Genomic DNA, 18,443 nt, shown 5'->3' on the forward strand with positions numbered 1-18,443 from the left:
TTTTATACATTTTGTTATGTTACAGCCTTATTCCAAAATGAATGAAATAAATTTTTTTCCTTCAAAATTCTACACACAATACCCCACAATGATAAAGTGAAAGTCTTTTTTTAGAGTTTTGGAAATTCATATATATATATATATATATATAATCTAAGCAATCACATGTATGTAAGTATTCACAGCCTTTGTCATGAAGCTGAATTGGCGTCCACCTGGGGTAAATTCAGTTGAGTGGACATGATTTGGAAAGACACACACCTGTCTACATATAAGGTCCCACAGTTGACAGTGCATGAAAATTCAGTAAGGTATGTCTTCTATAATACATTGCAATTCTAAGGTAGAACTCTACTAGTGTGTACTAAGGTATATCTAAATATCTAAAAAAAAAGAAAAAGTGTAGAACAGAAGAGTAGAATAGAGTAGAGTAGAGCCACTTAGGTTCCTGGTCTTGAGAACCAGGGATGGTTCTCAATACCATGTCAGAGCACAAACCAAGCATGAAGTCAAAGGAATTGTCTGTAGACCTCCGAGAGAGGACTGTCTCAAGGTACAAATCTGGTGAAGGGCACAGAAACATTTCTGCTACTTTGAAGGTCCCAGTGAGCACAGTGGCCTCCATCATGTGTAAATGGAAGACGTTCAGATCCACCAGGACTCTTCCTAGAGCTGGCTGCCTGTCTAAACTTAGTAATTGGGTGATAAGGGCCTTAATCAGGGAGGTGACCAAGAACCCGATGGTCACTCTGTCAGAGCTCCAGCATTCCTCTGTGGAGAGAGGAGAACCTCCTTTCCTGTGGACCGGCAACATTTCCTGTATATTCATTTTGTGAATTGTTTTGTAATTTGTAATTTTGTAGCATGGCCCAAGCAGAGGGTCACCCCTTTGAGTCTGGTCTGCTTGAGGTTTCTTCCTCAGAGGGAGTTTTCCTTACCACTGTTGTGTGTGTGCTTGCTCTGGGGGTTAGTAAGGTTAGACCTTACTTGTGTGAAGTGCCTTGAGGCAACTTTGTTGTGATTTGGCACTATATAAATGAAAATAAATTGAAATTGAAAATTGAAACCTTCCAGAAGGACAACCATCTGCAGAAATCCACTAATCAACTCAACTCAACCTTTATTTCTAAAGCACGTTTAAAACAACAGCATTCGACCAAAGTGCTGTACATAATTAAAAAGTAAAGGGCACCAAGTTACCCCCAATTGTAAATAAATAAATTAAGAATAACAATAAAATTACAACAGGGAATAAAACAAATAAAAGGCAAAGTAAAACAAAGATTAAAAAATACTAGGAAACAGAGATGTAATTGCTCATGTAGAAAATGCCAGAGAGAAAAAACAACAGGATTTAAAAGTCTCTAGGGACAGGGATGATCTAATATTAAAGAGGAGACTATTCCAGAGCCTGGGGGCAGCCGCTGCAAAAAGCTCTGTCACCTCTTGTCTTTAATCAGGTTTTAGGCACCTCCAGCAACAGTTGGTCAGAAGACCTTAAGGGTATAATGTGGTCGTACTTTTTCTTTCCCAAAAGAAGTTTAGTCAGGCCTGTATGATAGAGTGGCCAGACAGAAGCCACTCCTTAGTAAAAGGCACATGCCAGCCCACCTGGAGTTTGACAAAAGGCACCTGAAGGACTCTCAGACCATGAAAAACAAAATTCTCTGGTCTGATGAGACAAAGACTGAACTCTTTGGCATGAATGCAAGCTGTCATGTTTGGAGGAAACCAGGCACCATCCCTACAGTGAAGCATGTTGGTGGCAACATCATGCTGTGGGGATGTTTTTCAGCACCAGAGACTGGGAGACTAGTCAAGATTGAGGGAAAGATGAATACAGCAATGTGGCAAGACATCCTGGATGAAAACCTGCTCCAGAGTGCTCTTGACCTCAGACTGGGACAACAGTTCATCTTTCAGCAGGACAATGACCCTAAACAGAAATCCAGAATATCACAGGAGTGGCTTCAGGACAACTCTGTGAATGTCCTTGAGTGGCCCAGCCAGAGCCCAGACCTGAATCTGATTGAACATCTCTGGAGAGATCTGAAAATGGCTGTGCACCGACACTCCCCATCCAACCTGATGGAGCTTGGGAGGTGCTGCAAAGAGGAATGGGCAAAACTGCGCAAAGATAGATGCACCAAACTTGTGGCATCAAAGGTGCATAAACAAAGTATTGAGCAAAGGGTGTGAATACTTATGTACACATGATTTCTTAGTTTTTTATTTTTAATAAATTTACAAAAAATTCAAAAAACCTTTTGAAGTTGTCATTATGGGGTATTGTGAGTAGACTTTTGAGAGGAAAAAATGAATTTACTCTATTTTGGAATAAGTGTAGCGCATGGCCTCGATTCGCCCTAATTAAATAAATACATTAATGCTGTCTCAACAAAAACCTGAGTTTTGAACTGCAGACAAAGACTGTGTTTCCCTCTCATTTGAGAAATCCCTAAGTCATCTGTTGATCTGAAGATAATCTTGGAGACATCCCCCATGGGCCAACACTGTGCTTCACAGCAAAACAGAATTGTAACTCCAAGTTCTTCAAAGGAGCCCTTGCCTGGTTTAACGGTTGAATTTTCGGTCACTATGAATTACATGACATTATAATGGCTTCACATCAGCGTTTGAGCTTCTCCAGGCCAAAATAACCCACTTTTATGGCCTCACGCCAAGGCCAGACCCTCTCAAGACTGCAAGACAATATCCCTTCCACGATAAGAGTGGCCATAAACTCTGAGTCTTGACAATCAGCTTTTATCTTTAGGTCTAAGCAAAGGCAAAAGACCTTTTTGTTTAAAATTAAAAAATGCATCAGTATTATTTTATCCATATATAAAAACTTCTAATGTTGTTTGTATTGATTAATCAAACAAAATGCTTTGCATATAAATATTCCATTTTATTGATATATGTTCCTTGTAACCGATGTGTGTTTAAGTGTGATCTTTCTACATTATCAATATTTTGATGTTGAACTATTCTGTTTATCCAAAGGATGTGTTTAAGTGATGATTAATAATGGGTATCCATTCGAGTGTCTTAGAACAGTAGTATACCAAAATAGTTAACGTGTTTAAATAGTTGAATCATTTGGGTCTGCCCTGTGAAGACATGAGGTTTTCTGTGAGGTTACACACCCTAAATGGGTGGAGTTTAATGACGCCAGTGTTGTGTGGGCCACTGAAGAGGAGGTACTGCTGGCCCACCACCACCAGAGGGCGCCCTGCTTGGAGTGCGGGCTCCAAGCACGAGAGGGCGCCAGACCCAGAAGAAGTGACAGCTGTCACTCATCCTCTGCACCAGCTGTCACTCGTTCATCATCACCACCATAAAAGCCGGACTGCAACTCCACCTCCCCGCCGAGAAATCGACTACCATTACCAAGGTAATTTCTCTGTGAACTTAAGACTGTGTATCTGTCTAAACTCTTCTTTGCAGCCGTTTTCCTGTCGGTGAGACTCGTCTGTGCAGGTGGCGTTTGAGGTGTTCAGCGACGGCTTCGCAACACCTCCCACCCAGATAAGTGCTCAAACAGGAGCTGCACGAGTGTGTGCTTGGAGGTGGAGGCGCTTCCTCCCTTGTTAACTGTGGATTTACTGAGTGTGCGGACTCACACTCACTCATCATATTTCTGCTTTCTGCCAGCAGTACCAGGGTCGACAGCCGAAGACAGAGGCCACCTGGGGACTCGGGACTTGGTGGCTCCGGTGTTCTTCAGACCGTTGGTGGTGGAAGCCGTGTGGGACGCAGCTTCTCTCTCGTCGGGGGTTTTCTATCTTCGAGCCTGCCCACACGTCACCTGGTGTTAAATTGACTGTGCAGATTACAGTGCGTTTCGTTGTGTATTATCGCAACATTAAATTGTTACCTTTTTGGCTTATTCATTGTCCGTTCATTTGCGCCCCCTGTTGTGGGTCCGTGCTACGACACCTTCCCAACAGCCAGTCCCTCTTTTTAAAGTTAGAACAGAGTCTTGCCTCTCTCTTCCTCTCTTTTGTCTCGTCACCTTTTGCAACTCTCTTCCTTTCTTTGAAATGCTTAATAAATATTTTTGGGTCAATAAGGCCCTATTGCTAAGCTAAGCTAAGCTAACGCTACTACGTGGCATTCATTCATCCTTTATTCTTTGACAAACTTTTAACAAAGTTTTAACCTGACGCTTTAAGGTGCGTCAAGTCTTTTGAATTTTTAAGAGAACTTCCGATCTGAACTTTTCAAAATAATAGCGAATTGACAGAAACATGACTTTCCTTTTTCTGTAATTTTCCAACGCTCTTAAAGTTTTATCTTTTTCTAAATTCATGAAGACTTTTAATCCAATAAATTTTAAAAAGCTACCAGAAACCATTTTCAACAAACACCTTCCACCTCTGGGGTCCAGCAATCTAACGACCTGACTGCAAGCAGCCATTCTGTCGGTAAAGCCAGCCGACACAAGCCTTTGGTATCACCCGGGGAGACTACTGAGGTAACCCCTGACCCAAGTAAGCACGCTGCAGAACCTACATCAATGAAGGACGGATGGATCGGCCGAACCACCTTTTCAACAGACCAGTTAAGTGACCCAGTTAAAGGTTCCAGAAAAAGGGTTTATTGTCAATGGATACAAAGTGGCTCCTCCTTTTTAACCATATTCATATGTTTGTTTAATAATTTTCTCAAAAAAATTGGCTTCAAATGTCATCACTATATTCTAATCAGATTTATTTACTTAAATTCTTAAAGCTTCATCCCTGTACTCTCTTTCAACGTCTTATGAGTTAGTAAGAATTGTGTCCATAAATGAACTTATTTAATCACTGGCCACAAAAATGCCAATAAACTGTTCATTTCTTGTATACTTGTGAATAAATTGTAAATATTTCTGCTGTGGTTCATTTTGTGTTCAGAAGGAACCTTTGGTCAATCGTATCGTAGAATTCAGACTTTCAGACCCGAGACTGACTGATTAATTTGAGACTGATAAATTAAAGAATGTTTAAATTAAAGTACCTATGTTTCAAATAGGTGGTGCCCCGAGTAAATTATCCTAATTAAATAATAATTATTAAACCCTAAAATTGTTAATTATTTTGGTCTAGGCCAATCTAATTCAATTTGGGAGTTTTACAATACCTAATTACATTTTACTTTGGTGCTCCCGTGCAAGCCGATCTAGAATTGACCAATTTGTTACATCTTTATGGTCCCCCGTTGTGAGACCTGAATATTCGCTACATAAGGCATAACATATGTGGAAAAAGTGAAGTGCTGTGAATACTTTCCAGATGCACTGTCAGCTTATATAATAGGCCACATCTATACACGGTGTTCCAAGCAAATATGTTTCTCACATTCATAATGCTGAGACTGTTCAGAACATTTTGATGTGCAACACTTGGGCATTATTCACACAGGGTCTTGCACACGCTCCACCTCTTTACCCATTTATAGTTTGGCCATGCAGCTCTTTATGAGCAGCACTTCATGAGCTTCAAAACAGCTCTTCCAGGTCTCTTCAGAAAACCCATAGATGACACCATAAAAGGGTTTGTCCAGTATAAATACAGTATACTTGCATCGCATGGCTAATTGGGTATTTCTGTCTGGGCATGTTGGAGTCCTCCAGCAAACATCCCATTACATGCACAGAAGTGTAAATTGAGTTGTTCCAGGCATAATTTTAATTACAGCAGGGTATCTTATAGATGCACAGTCAGAATTGCAGCACTGCAAGAATGTTTAACATGAAACCCCAACCATTCGAAACTGTAAAAGACAGATAACCCCTGTAAAAATCCCTTAAAGAGCAGCAATTTCCCTCATCGCATTTACTATTTCAAGGACACCACAACTTTCTGAAGTAATCAACATTCATTTTCACACTGTTCAAAATTAATTCTTGAAGGTCGATGAAAATGGATGGTTGTAATATAATTCTGCTGAATTTTTACCATTTCCCAGGATTACACATCAGAGTCTATGGGCCAAAACAGAGACGGGAACTAGGGAATGGATCATTTTAGATAAGAAAAAAAATATGCAAACATATTGTGTTTCCCCTGATTTCACAATTCTGGATGGAAATTTTGCATGGGTTAGCGACAACAAAAAGACAAAGCTCTTGCAAATGATGTAGAGATGGGCTGCTTATTGTTTGCATGAGTGTAAATTCCACAGTAGACTGACAAAGATAGTAGTCGTCCTTGAATCCCCTCACTTTTATCCTTTTATCAAAGTATGAGCACGAGTCTGCGCCCCTTCAGACAACGCTTCCTGATAAGTAAGTGTCTCCGCCTGAGTTGAGCCTTTCAAGCCGCTGACAGGCCCCGCGATCAATATTTTCTCTGCAGTTCCACAGAGAGATACATAAGTGCTGAGTTATGGCTACTAGTGACGTTTGGCTCTGCCAGTCCCAGCAAATAACATAAGATTTATTTTTTTAACCTGTAGCTTGTAGGAAAAATCCTTTTTGAGGTTTTGTTGAGAATAACTATTAAATGAATAAATATATAAAGGCACTTTGAGTTCACATCCATATTCCCTCATTTCTACTTTACAGCAATGAAAAGAGATAGCACTGTAGATAATGCAAAGGTCGGAGTGAGAGAAAAAGAGATATGGTAAATTGAGCAGTTGCAGTGCAAAATGAGGGAGCCACATGAGGATTTAAATTAGCTTTTTTTTTTTTTTTTGCTTCCAGACAGAAAAAGGTACAAAGACAGCGCCAGAAAAGACACTTCAGCATCAACTTTGGTTTCCCTTAGCTGCACTCTCTTAAAACAGGTCATCTTAGTGTTTCAAATGATATTTTAATACACAGAGATGCAAGTGAATCCTGGAATAGATTTCTTTCTATCTCTTTCACAGGATTATCTCTGTTGCTGCCACTAACTTTGTGTTATTTTCTGCCATTCTGTGCTGTGGTGTGCCGCAAGGTTCTGTCCTGGGACCTATTTTGTTTGCTTTGTATAAGTTTCAACTTGGACTCATCCTGAGTACTTTTGAAGGCATCTCATACATTGCTGTGCAGATGCAGCCCAGTCTCACGTTTTTTTTCATTCTCCCGTGATGAAATTAGTCAAATTTTTGTGACGGAGCTTTTTTATCTCACTACTCCTAACCCTACTCCCACCCCAACCCTAACCTTAACCATAACCTAATCTTACTCCTTCCCCCCACCCTATCCATAACCACCCCGACCCCCCGCTTCACTTCTAATTTCGTGCAGCCATCACGGAATGAATTAGAATGAATTTGTGCTCCCGTGACGAAAATGAGGCACTTTTCGTCACAATATCATGAACCAATAGATTAATGTATAGTATTTCGTGCTGCTGAAGCACGACTTGCCGTGAGACCAGGTTGGCAGATAACATCAAGTTGTACATCTCTTTTATACATGAGAATGCAGCTGAATGATCTAACTTTCAGGACTGGGCTAATGCTATGAAGAACCTAATGGCTGCTAATTACTTGTGACTCAATACATGGAAAACTGAAGTTTTTGAAAACACCATCTTCATCTTCAGTTCATCCAGCTGTTAGAAATCTGGGTTTTACATTTGACTAGGCCCTCACTTTAGATAACCACTTCAGATGTCTTATACAATTTTGTTTTTTCTATTTACAGAATATGGCCCACCTCAGTCATAAGACTGAGTGGCAGATATGATCTGAATGGGAAATGATCGCTTATGCATTCATTCAGTCATGACTAGATGATTGTAAATCTTTATCCTTTTGCCCCAACAACTCATCTCTGAATTGCTACCCACGCTCCAAAATGCAGCTGTGAGGCTTCTTGCAAAAGGTTTCATGACACCAATTTTGTCTTCTCTACATCAGTTCCCCACAAGGTTTAGACTTGACTGCGAAACATTGGTGGTATGGTGGCCAAGTGGTGAATGCTTTTCAAAACAAAAGGTTCCTTATGCCTTGTTCAGCACTGTCTATTCTTCATGTGATGTTGCGTTAGGAAGGGCATGTGGTATAAAAGTTGTGGTGAGTTGATATGGATCTGCTGTGACTTGAGCAAAAAGGGAGAAACTGAAAAAAAAAAAAAAACTTACTTTCAGAGCTCTGAATGTTCACATTCCACCCTACAATATTAAAGATTTGCATCTGTACATGACAAGCACATCTCTGAGGTCCCCTGAGAAAAGCCTATTGGTGGTTCCACAGTGGAGGCTGACAACCAGAGGAGACTGCAGTTTTGTGGTTGTGGCTCCCAAACTGTGGAATACACTCCCATTGCATTTGAGATCTGCAGACACATGAAACTTTTAAAAAGAAGCTCAAGACCCATCTGTACAGACTTTCAGAGTTTTTATTTATTTATTTGTTTCTGTTGTGTTTTAACTGCTTTATCAATGCAGTTACAGAAATACAGGTTGAGAAACATTGAGATTTTTATTGTAGATCAGAAGTTGTGTGGCCTGTTCTGCCACCGTTTTATGGCAGTCTTTTCACAGGGAGTGAGGTCACTGCCATTCACTACTAACATGATCACCGATACCGATTATCTACCCACTCCATCTTAGGGCCCTGTCCCACTAGGGAGAGCATTAATTGCGCATGAATTGAATACACAAAGTATGGGCATTCGTCGTTCGCAACAAAAATGGCCAAAAATGACAAATGTCCCAGTATGAATTACGGATATATTAATAATATATAGCGAATATATGATGAACAATCATGGTTGTATAACGCATGTAGTGAGAAAACAGATCAGACTAATTGCGATTATCATGGCAGTATTACGGGTGTATTATGAATGCATCGCGCATTTGTTGCGCGTGCACGGTATCTGCATTATGGTCATAAAAGAAGTGCACTCGCTCCTTTCGGCATCACTATTCACACCAACAATACCACCTCTGGAGCAATAGCTGGACTTGGACAAGTTGATTGGAGTAAAGAAGCAGTGAACAGGGTGAGTGGTGACGTCAGTGGATCGCATCAGAGCGCAGCTCGTCTGAACGATTATAACAAGAAGTTAAATCTGTTATAAACATAGGAATAAATACTGTAACAGCTGCAGACAAGAAGGAAAAAACACGCAACTGTGTTATCAAGCCTTAACAATGTAAACAAGTCAAATAATTACCTTTTTAGATGGCTCAAAATGCCCAGCTGCAGCCTCCTCTGTGATGCAGGTGGTGATTAGAGCCGTTTTCAACAGGCAATTTGCAGAATAAAATGATTAATCTGCCATGAAATAATTATTTTATATACACAGTGTCCAGTTCAGAGTGCTTGGCAGCCAGTTGAAGAAAGAACGGCGTCCAGCTGTGAACACAGCGCATCTGATTTGCATCCACCGCAAATCAGATGCAAAGCACACGTAATAAAAACGCTTTAGTCGTGGCCAATCTGTATGCAGTCGATACAACTTATTTTAGTTCGTGATGTGGACATGATGGGCACGCAAAATATCCGTTTTTCACACTGTCCCAGTCCGCTGCCAAGCCGCAAATTCCTGTCAGTTGCCGATATCAGTAGATGACGTTGAATATACAGCGCATAGATTGAGTATGTATTGAGTATGTATGGAGTGTGTAAGGCAGATGTCATCTGCAGCCAAAATTTTGTGCAGCTCAAAAATCCTGGTAACGGAAAAAACGTGCCTCTGCGGATAATTGCGGACGTGTGTGGGTGTCGGCCAACTCATACAAGCATGTTTCACGCATATTGCGGATGTTAAGCGAATATGAGCCAATTTTGTGTGCAATCCATACGCAAATCCTCCTAAACGCCAGTGGGACAGGGCCCTTAATGAGAGTGGTGGGAAGAAAGCAGGTGGAGTTGGGATCCTACTATACAGGTTGGCGTACGACATTTTGAGACATATGCCAGGATACCCAAAACATTCAAAAATGAGATTTGGCTCAGGTTGGGTGGAAGCATGTCTGTGAACGTAAATCCTATTTTCGCTCAAATCATTGAGTGCACTGTTGGATATTTAGAAGCAGTACGCAGATACATTGTGCACAGATGGGTGATTCTTTAACTACAGGCACTATTGGCCTTGTAAATGTAATTTCCACCACACCATTGTCTTACAATATAAAGCGCCTTGGGGCAACTGTTTGTTGTGATTTGGCGCTATATACATGTGCTCTGATGTCACTGTTTATCTCCATAGAAACTACCCAAACAATCTTTCATACAAACTGTTTAAAGGGACATTACAGTGTTGTGGTGGAAATTACGGCAATAATGTGGGACAACTACATTTTGTTTAAAAAAATCACAACAGTTGTATGACATTGAATACCCCAATTATGTTTTGATTATTTTACTGATATTTTATTCAGAGATATTTTAAAACATTAGAAAAACGTTTCTTTACCATTCATTTTTATCATTGACGATCAAACGTCTGGGTGTGGGACAAGCACAAAACAGCAATATTTGCATATAATGATGCTGAAAAAAGGTGAAAAAGTCATCATAGACTACTAGAACAAATTTTTTAACACACTTTCATTGTAAAGATAACTATAAAAGTGTGAAATTTCCCCTTTTTTCTGTTTTTCATACAATATGATCAAAGGACATAATAAGTGCCCGTAGTCTAAGAATCACCCAGATATTTCCTTCTCTATTGCAGCAGCTTTTCACTCAATCCCTCTCAATCTGGTATACTGCAGTCATTTTTGGCATACAGTGATGACCGACCGCCAACACTGGGTGGTAACTTGTTTTTAACCCTTTTACTTTTCATGACCTTGTGCATTGCTTATTTGTTAATTTTCTGTTTGTCATGTATGAGACAGTAGTAAGATGAGATTGATATAGCTATGACAAGGAAAGACAGAAGGCATGACGCAACTATAGCGCACCATCTGGGCTTGACGCCGGAACAGTGTGCAGACATGGAATGCATCATATAACCTGAGGACTCCAGGGCACCCTGAGCCTGTGCACATTTGAGAATTGAGAAAGGTTGCAGCTGTTCCAAGCTGCACAGCTCTGTAGGTATTGGGGGAAATGTGAGGTCAGGTTAAATTGAGTGAAAACCAACTAACCATGGATTAAAACCTGGGAGACAACAGACACAGGTCTGTTGTGCACGGTCTCCCATCAGCTAAGCTGAAGCCAAAATGATGCAGCAGTAATGCTCCAAATATTTGCAGCTGAGTCCAGCAGTAACATGTATTCCATATATTTTTTTGTTACAAAATTGAAATTGGGTTTCAGACGACTCCTATTAACTGTAGTTGTTAAATTGCAGAATTAGTATTTGCAGAAATAGATGTGATGCACACACGAGATGCTTATCAGTCCATACAAATATCATACATCAGATATCCAACTCAAGATGACATTTCTTTCTCCTAATGATCCCCCATTATATGAAATTTACACTCCGTCTCTCCCCCTAGTAATGTGGATGGGGGATAAAAACAAAAGCACGTCTTAATTACTGTGATGGAATATATTTATTTCCCATGGATGGGAGCCAAGCTAAGACTGAGACTGTCCTTTAAGATTAACGGCTTTATTTTCATGACGTATACAGTGGGTAAACGTGGCACCATGCACCACTGATTCATGAAAATGGAGCTATAAACATCTCTGCACGGCTATTGTTTATCCATTACATGGGATGAATTTAGCTGTGAGGTGTTTGCTCTTTGAAAAAGCCCTCAAACCGACACAGGTAGACATCCATATATAATGACATCAAATAACACTTGAATAAATCCATGATATCTGACATTCAGACATTTGGCCTCAGACATTTTTAACAGATGTCAGGAGATATAGTTTTTTTCCGTTTTCCAAAATGCCTACCTGTGTTGTGGTTTGTAATGTCACAGATGAGGGTCTATACTGGATAACGGTATTATTGAAGTACTGGTATATGATGTTCAGTACGTGTACCAGTAATCCCATCCCCATGTTTTCAATATGTTAGCACTGGATGTGGCGAGCCATTAGTTCACTGTTTGTGCAGCAGCTCTGAGATGAAAAAACAAACAAACAGTTTGAGTCATCTCAATATATTTCAATGTGGTGGGGACACAACAAACATGAGCAGCAGCTGAGTTTGACATGTTACTCTTTGCTTTTCTTTCAAAATCTGTGCGCGTCTTGTGGCTGTGTTACTGTGGCTAAAACAGAAGAAAAAATTATAGAGAACAGCAGCACACCTGCCGCGAGTTACAAAAAAAACAACAAACAAGCAAACTAATGCTTTGCTGCCCCCCCCAGTGTCAATATTGTGATACATATATCATATATCATGTACGTAAATGTATTGATATCATGATACATAACATAATATCGATATGTAAATTTATCAATACCTGAAATAAATACTACGTATCAGACATCCATTGCATCATATCGTATTGAATTTTGAGAAACAATATACGGCCTTAGTTGTGGATTGTTCAGTTCAATTTATTTTATTTATGTAGTGCTAAATCATAACAATGCTGCCTCAAGGCGCTTCACACAAGTCAGGTCTAACCTTACCAACCCCCCTGAGCAAACACGCAGGTGACAGTGATAAAGAAAAACTCCCTCTGGTGATAATGAGGAAGAAACCTCAAGCAGACCAAACTCAGAGAGGTGATTCACTGCTAAGGCCATGCTAACAGTTGCAAGATTTTTACAAATTATACAAGCATTTCTTTAGAAACAGAAGAAACCGAAAACAGCAAAAAACAAACAAACAAACAAAAAAAAAAAACAGAAGAACAACAAAAACAGAGTCCTTAATTTAAATTAAAAAGCAGTCCATCTTGGGTCTTTAGTCTCTGTGCCTCCAGGTGGTTGAATAGGTAGGGTTTCCTGGGATCAGTCTGATGCCCTGGGACATTGTTAAATGTGATTATATTCCTGATGACACAAGTTGAAAAGCAAGGGGTGAATTCATGTTGACTTGATAGAGTAAAAAAACAATGCCTAAAATGGCAGCAGCTGTCAGACCAGCTTTTATAAACACTATAAATTGTTGTAATATAGATTAGTATAGTTTGCTTTAAGTGAGAAGGTCATGGGTTCGATTCCCACCTGTGGCCTTTCTGTGTGGAGTTTGCGTGTTTTTCCTGTGTTTGCGTGGGTTCTCTCCGGGTGCTCTGGCTTCCTCCCACATCCAAAGACACACAGGTTAGGTGGACTGGAAACTTTAAATTATCCGTAGGTGAGTGCGCGGGTGTGAATATGTTTGTTTGTCTGTATGTGGCCCTGCGACAGACTGGTGTCCTGTCCAGGGTGTACCCCACCTTGCACTCTATGACTGCTGGGATAGGCTCCAGCCCCCCGCGACCCGTAATTGGACTAAGCAGTTGAAGATGAGTGAATGAGTGAGTTTGCTTTAAGTTGTAAAACAGCTCTGGATAGTTCAAATGCACTTCTTTTGCATTATTGGCAAGAAGCCACTCTACCCTTGCTATGCGCTAGCAAGCAAGTCTGGTTCTGTATCTGTCTATCATTCTCCTGCTCTTCATTGCACCTCTAATTACGGTGAGTAGAATGAAAAATGCACGATGGCACAGGAAAAGTGTTAGTTGTTAAGAGTGTCCTCATTACAAGGGTTTTCCTGAGTCTAAGAGCCATTATGTCCAGCTCTTCACAGCTTGGCCCTGCCTAATAAAGGCTGCCATAGCTATCAAAAAGAAAAAAGAAAAGAATAAAAGAAAGGAAACATATCTTGAACCACAACAAAACATTTTTCCGACTGCTAATACAGCAATTTTCCCATTGCTATTTTTAGCAGGGCTCTCACTGGGATTTGGAGTTGAAGCCAAATGATTTTGTTGTCTTCTAAAACCAATGACGGCCATTTCCTGCAACATTATATACACACCTTAATTAACCACTCAGAGACTTGTTCATATCTACAAATCTCTATTCTACAACATAAGAAACAGAAAACATGTTCTGTGGTTGCAGGTTCATACCTTCAGTCAATGATAGTGTATAAAAAAAGTGATTTATGGCCCGATCTCACACCAAAGTAGCACTAATACCAGTACAGGTGTCACTGGGAGTTCCACCCAATATGACTGCTTAAATAAAATCGCAATACCTCTCAAATTACTTGAGAGCGTGTTTGTCTAAACATAATGCATAGTCGGGCGTATAGCGATTGCTGTGATGTTGTCCTGGTTGAAATTCCAGAACTGTCTAGAACTGCATTGCGACTCCCTCATGTACAGGACGCATGTCCAAGATGCCAGGTTAAGTTGGGAAAACTCGGACTATGTCTAAGGACACAGACAGGTAGTGTGAAGAACAGACCTGGAAGTGAACACCGGTCTATATACTGGTAGTCTAGCTCCTAAACCATTCAGCTACCTGCTGAAATCCATCCATCCATCCATCCATCCATCCATCCATCCATCCATCCATCCATCCATCCATCCATCCATCCATCCATCCATCCATCCATCCATCCATCCATCCATCCATCCATTTTCAGAAGCTTTACCAGCTTATTCCAGCTAAGGGTTACGGGGTGCTGGAGCCTGTCCCAGGGGTCACTGGGGTACACCCTGAACATGCCACCAGTGTATCACAAGGCTAACACATACAAACAGACAAAAACAGTCACACTCTCTAGGATCATCAACTCACCTAATCTGCATATCTTTGGAAGTGCGAGGAAGCCAGAAGACCTGGAAGGAACCCACACAAATACAGGGAGAACATATGAAGTTCACACAGAATGGAGCAGATTGGAAGTGAAGTGAACCTGGGGCCGTTTTGCTGTGAAGAACAGTGCTAACCGCTAAGACACTGTGCTGCCCCTCATCAAATCAAGACTGAAATTTTTTAAGTTACCATACATAAGATAAATGGGATTAAAACTCAAACAATAAAGTGTCCCTTCTGTTGATGTCATTAAAATAGTTGTTTCTGTTGTTTGCGATTTTTTTTTTCAGGCGTGGGGCAGCATCAGCTAACCTAAATGGCTAATCACACAACATGACAAAGACCAGGCATAACTGATCTTATGGTCCATGGCCATCTGCTCTACAGAACACAAACATCTTTCTAAGATATATTTAACCAAAAACAACAACTTTGGAACAGTTGCCTGCACACACTCTGTAAACATTTCAGAAAATACTGACGCTCAAGATATACTGGCATGCAGTGCAACATGCTGAGAAATACATGAGTAATCCTAGGCCTCTGGGTGAGGATTTTGGGTCTAAACTCCTCCCAAAACAGGAGAAACTAGAGCACCGCACTCATAGAGCGTAAACCTCCACCAACAGTAGTTTCCAATTCCACAAATTTTTACCTTGGAAAAAACTTTCAATGTCAAAGTCCTGTTAGAAGTGGCTTTTCATAAGCTAAAATATAAATCAAATGGGCTTTTCAATGTTAAACAATCAAATATCTGCTAAATCTGTAATGCAGATCAGATGCAGATCAAACTGTTCATCGAGAGTGCCAGTTTGTACCTCATTGTCACAAATGAGAGTAATTGAAGCAGTTTTGATTGAGATATAATGCAAAATGTACATCAAATGGGCTTTTAAATATTAAATGCAATACGGCAATACAATAAAGATCAGATACTGTACTTAAGTTGTTCTCTCACTGTACATAAGATATTTTATCTTAACTTAAGCCTGGTTCACACGGTGAGATTTTAAAATTTTCTGTAGGTTTCCAATACCTGAGAGACCACACACATGGAGATAAAAAATAATACATCTAACAGGTTTGGTTGTACAGTGTGGTGTGCAGCCACATGGTAAAGACAACACACCACACACGAACATCCCCAGGTCAGACAGGAAATTTTGCAAAATCTCTCAAGGTTAAATGTGACTTCAGAGTAAAGAAACGGAGATAGTTTGTGGACTATTTCTAACAGAGTAAAAAAAAAACGAGGGTACCGTAGGCTAAAAAGTTGTAAGGCTCCCCATGAAGGAGTAATGCATTAACTGCATTATAGTGAGCCTTAGAACTTTTCAGCCTACCCTCGTACAAAAAATACAAAAAGAAAAGGCGTTCTTTAAAGGTGTGGAGACAGCGTGACCACCAGACTTTCTGGTGCGTTATAACCAGTGGTGGGCACAGCTTACCAAAAGTTAGCTTCGATAACCATTAATCAGTTAACTGAAAAGTTATCTTTTATGACAATGAACCAATAAATTGCTAAAAAAAATTTTTCTTTATTACAGATAACCGATAACTGATAACTATTATTGATTTGGACGTGGTCACATCAGATTACACTGTCGGCTTCTGATAAACCAGTTTCACTATAAGCGCCGCAGGGCCCCCTGGGAAATTCAAGGATCACAAACACAAAGACCACACAAAAAATGAATAAATAAAAAAATAAAACCCCAAACACTGTCATCATCTTTCAAAAGCAGTAAAACACAGTATTAGAAGTCACAGTTTATCTCGGTATTAGATACACCATCATTTACGAGCTAAAAGCTGCCGCTTTTTTCACACACTTTGAACCCTGCAGTTTAAACAATCAAAATGCGTCCATTAATGCATTGTTTGGCAGACTAAAATGTACGTAGTAAATATAAATTCTTACCTGTTAGTTTCAGTGGTATTCATCTGAATGAATAATCCACATAAAGCATCCTTTTTAAAAAAAAATGCAAAACAGTGTCTAAACATGAAGAAAAGTCCCTCTGTACACACAGCTGTGCCGTGAGAGCTCCTCTCCCCCACCGAGTCTTGGGGATTAAATTACAGCCACAAAGAAATAAAATAAAATAATGTTACCTTAACTACACTGTCCACAATGCTCCCTGCGTCGACCGGCCAGTCACGTTTTATGCTTAATGATGACATCATCAGCAACAGGCAGCCAGTTTGCTAAAAGCACACAACAGACAGACTAAAATGTTTGATATTTTTGTTGTTGTTGTTGTTTTTGACCGTTAAACCAGCAAAAAAGAAAAAAAAAAAAAGAAAAAAAAAGTTATCAGACTAAAAGTTATCGGAACTAAATTTATTGGAAGATAATTGGTCCGATGATGGTTTTAAAACTTATCTGAAAAGCTAATCTGATAGCAAAAACATTATCTTTGATATTTATCTGCTATCAGATTAGCTGAACTGTGCCCACCACTGGCTATAACAGCCGTTTTGATTTTAGATTCCACTCCGTGCATCCATCACCTTGCTTTCTGACTGGCTACACGTCACATTCAGCAGGTGACGTGCTCGTTTGTGGTCAGGGGACACCATACGCTGCGATATCAGGCCAAAACAATCCAACATGTTGAATATCCCCGATTTGAGGTCTGAATGCTCCTGACGTCCTTCTGATCAGACTAGAGCACTCTTAACACACCACACATGGCAGGAAAATCTGATAAGATTATCTTTAGAGCCATCATGATGATCAGTGCATCCTTATGATTGTCGGAAGGGGAAGATCGGAGATCGGATCCGAAATCGGCATAATTATCTTGCTGTGTCAACCAGGCTTTATCTTATCTTATCAATGCCCATGTATCTAGATACATATCGGATGTTTATATACAGGAGAGATTGATCTGGAAGTTCATCCAATGAGGGTTGATATTTTACAGTTTAGCCATGAACTTTATTACAAATAACTAAATAATAAACACCCAACCAATGTACATCACACTGCCTTTGCAGTTGTTACTATATGTTACTGCATTTCTGATTATCACCACATTGATGGCATAGTAACAGCAACACCATGATTCCAGGAGTTTCTGCCTCAAAATATCGATTGGTCAAATAAAACCAGGGGAAAATATACCGTGGGCCTCCCTACATGTGCTAAATGTCCACATTCTCTAAACCCATTATAGGAACATCTTTGATGTCTTTGTACAACTGCGTTTAATCCATATATGCCTTCACACTCAGGAAGATATTTTCCAAGCATTTTAATCTGTCTCATTATTAAAACAAAAAGAGTTGAGGACCCTTTGAAGGTTTGAATTGGATTTTCACCTTAACATGTTGCAAAGGTGATTGCAAGCCATTAGCTAAATGTAATGCATAGACATCAGTGTTCTTTCACACGTACAGTCTATTAATGAAACCACATGTTGCTATGGTATTACAGAGAGGAAATTAAGCCACAGTAGCTTCGCCTCTGTTATGGCGTGAGAACTCAGTTAAATAAAATCCCTTTTGTCCACAGAGAGTAATGCTCTTTCTAACGAGTCTGGAAGAGGAAAAAAGTGTGCATGTACAGTACATGTGTGCAGCGGAGTGTGCAGCTGTCGTCTGCTCACTCTCAGGACTCACTTCATCCACACCGAGGGAATCTTGTTTTGGCAGAAGCGGATAAGTTACAGGTTTTACTCGAACCAAACATCAAGTAAAACAATGTGACTGATGCACAAGGCAGAAAATAGGGGATTTTTTTTGCTGGAGACCGTGTTTGACCTACACTCAACAAAAATATAAACGCAACACTTTTGGTTTTGCTCCCATTTTGTATGAGATGAACTCAA

General features: G+C 40.1%; 1 protein-coding gene and 1 long non-coding RNA gene across 3 annotated transcripts in view; both read left to right on the forward strand.

The window, feature by feature from the left end:
- LOC117523141 (cGMP-dependent protein kinase 1) overlaps positions 1-18,443 on the forward strand; it is a 460,927-nt gene that overhangs the window by 175,524 nt on the left and 266,960 nt on the right. The gene's annotated exons all lie outside the window — the stretch shown is intronic.
- Positions 1,382-16,682, forward strand: LOC117523143. Its single transcript, XR_004564433.1, has 3 exons — positions 1,382-1,503; positions 8,967-8,969; positions 16,673-16,682. It is a non-coding gene; the product is annotated as an uncharacterized LOC117523143 (long non-coding RNA).

This window comes from Thalassophryne amazonica, chromosome 13 (genome assembly GCF_902500255.1).
Source record: "Thalassophryne amazonica chromosome 13, fThaAma1.1, whole genome shotgun sequence".
Lineage (NCBI taxonomy): Eukaryota > Metazoa > Chordata > Actinopteri > Batrachoidiformes > Batrachoididae > Thalassophryne > Thalassophryne amazonica.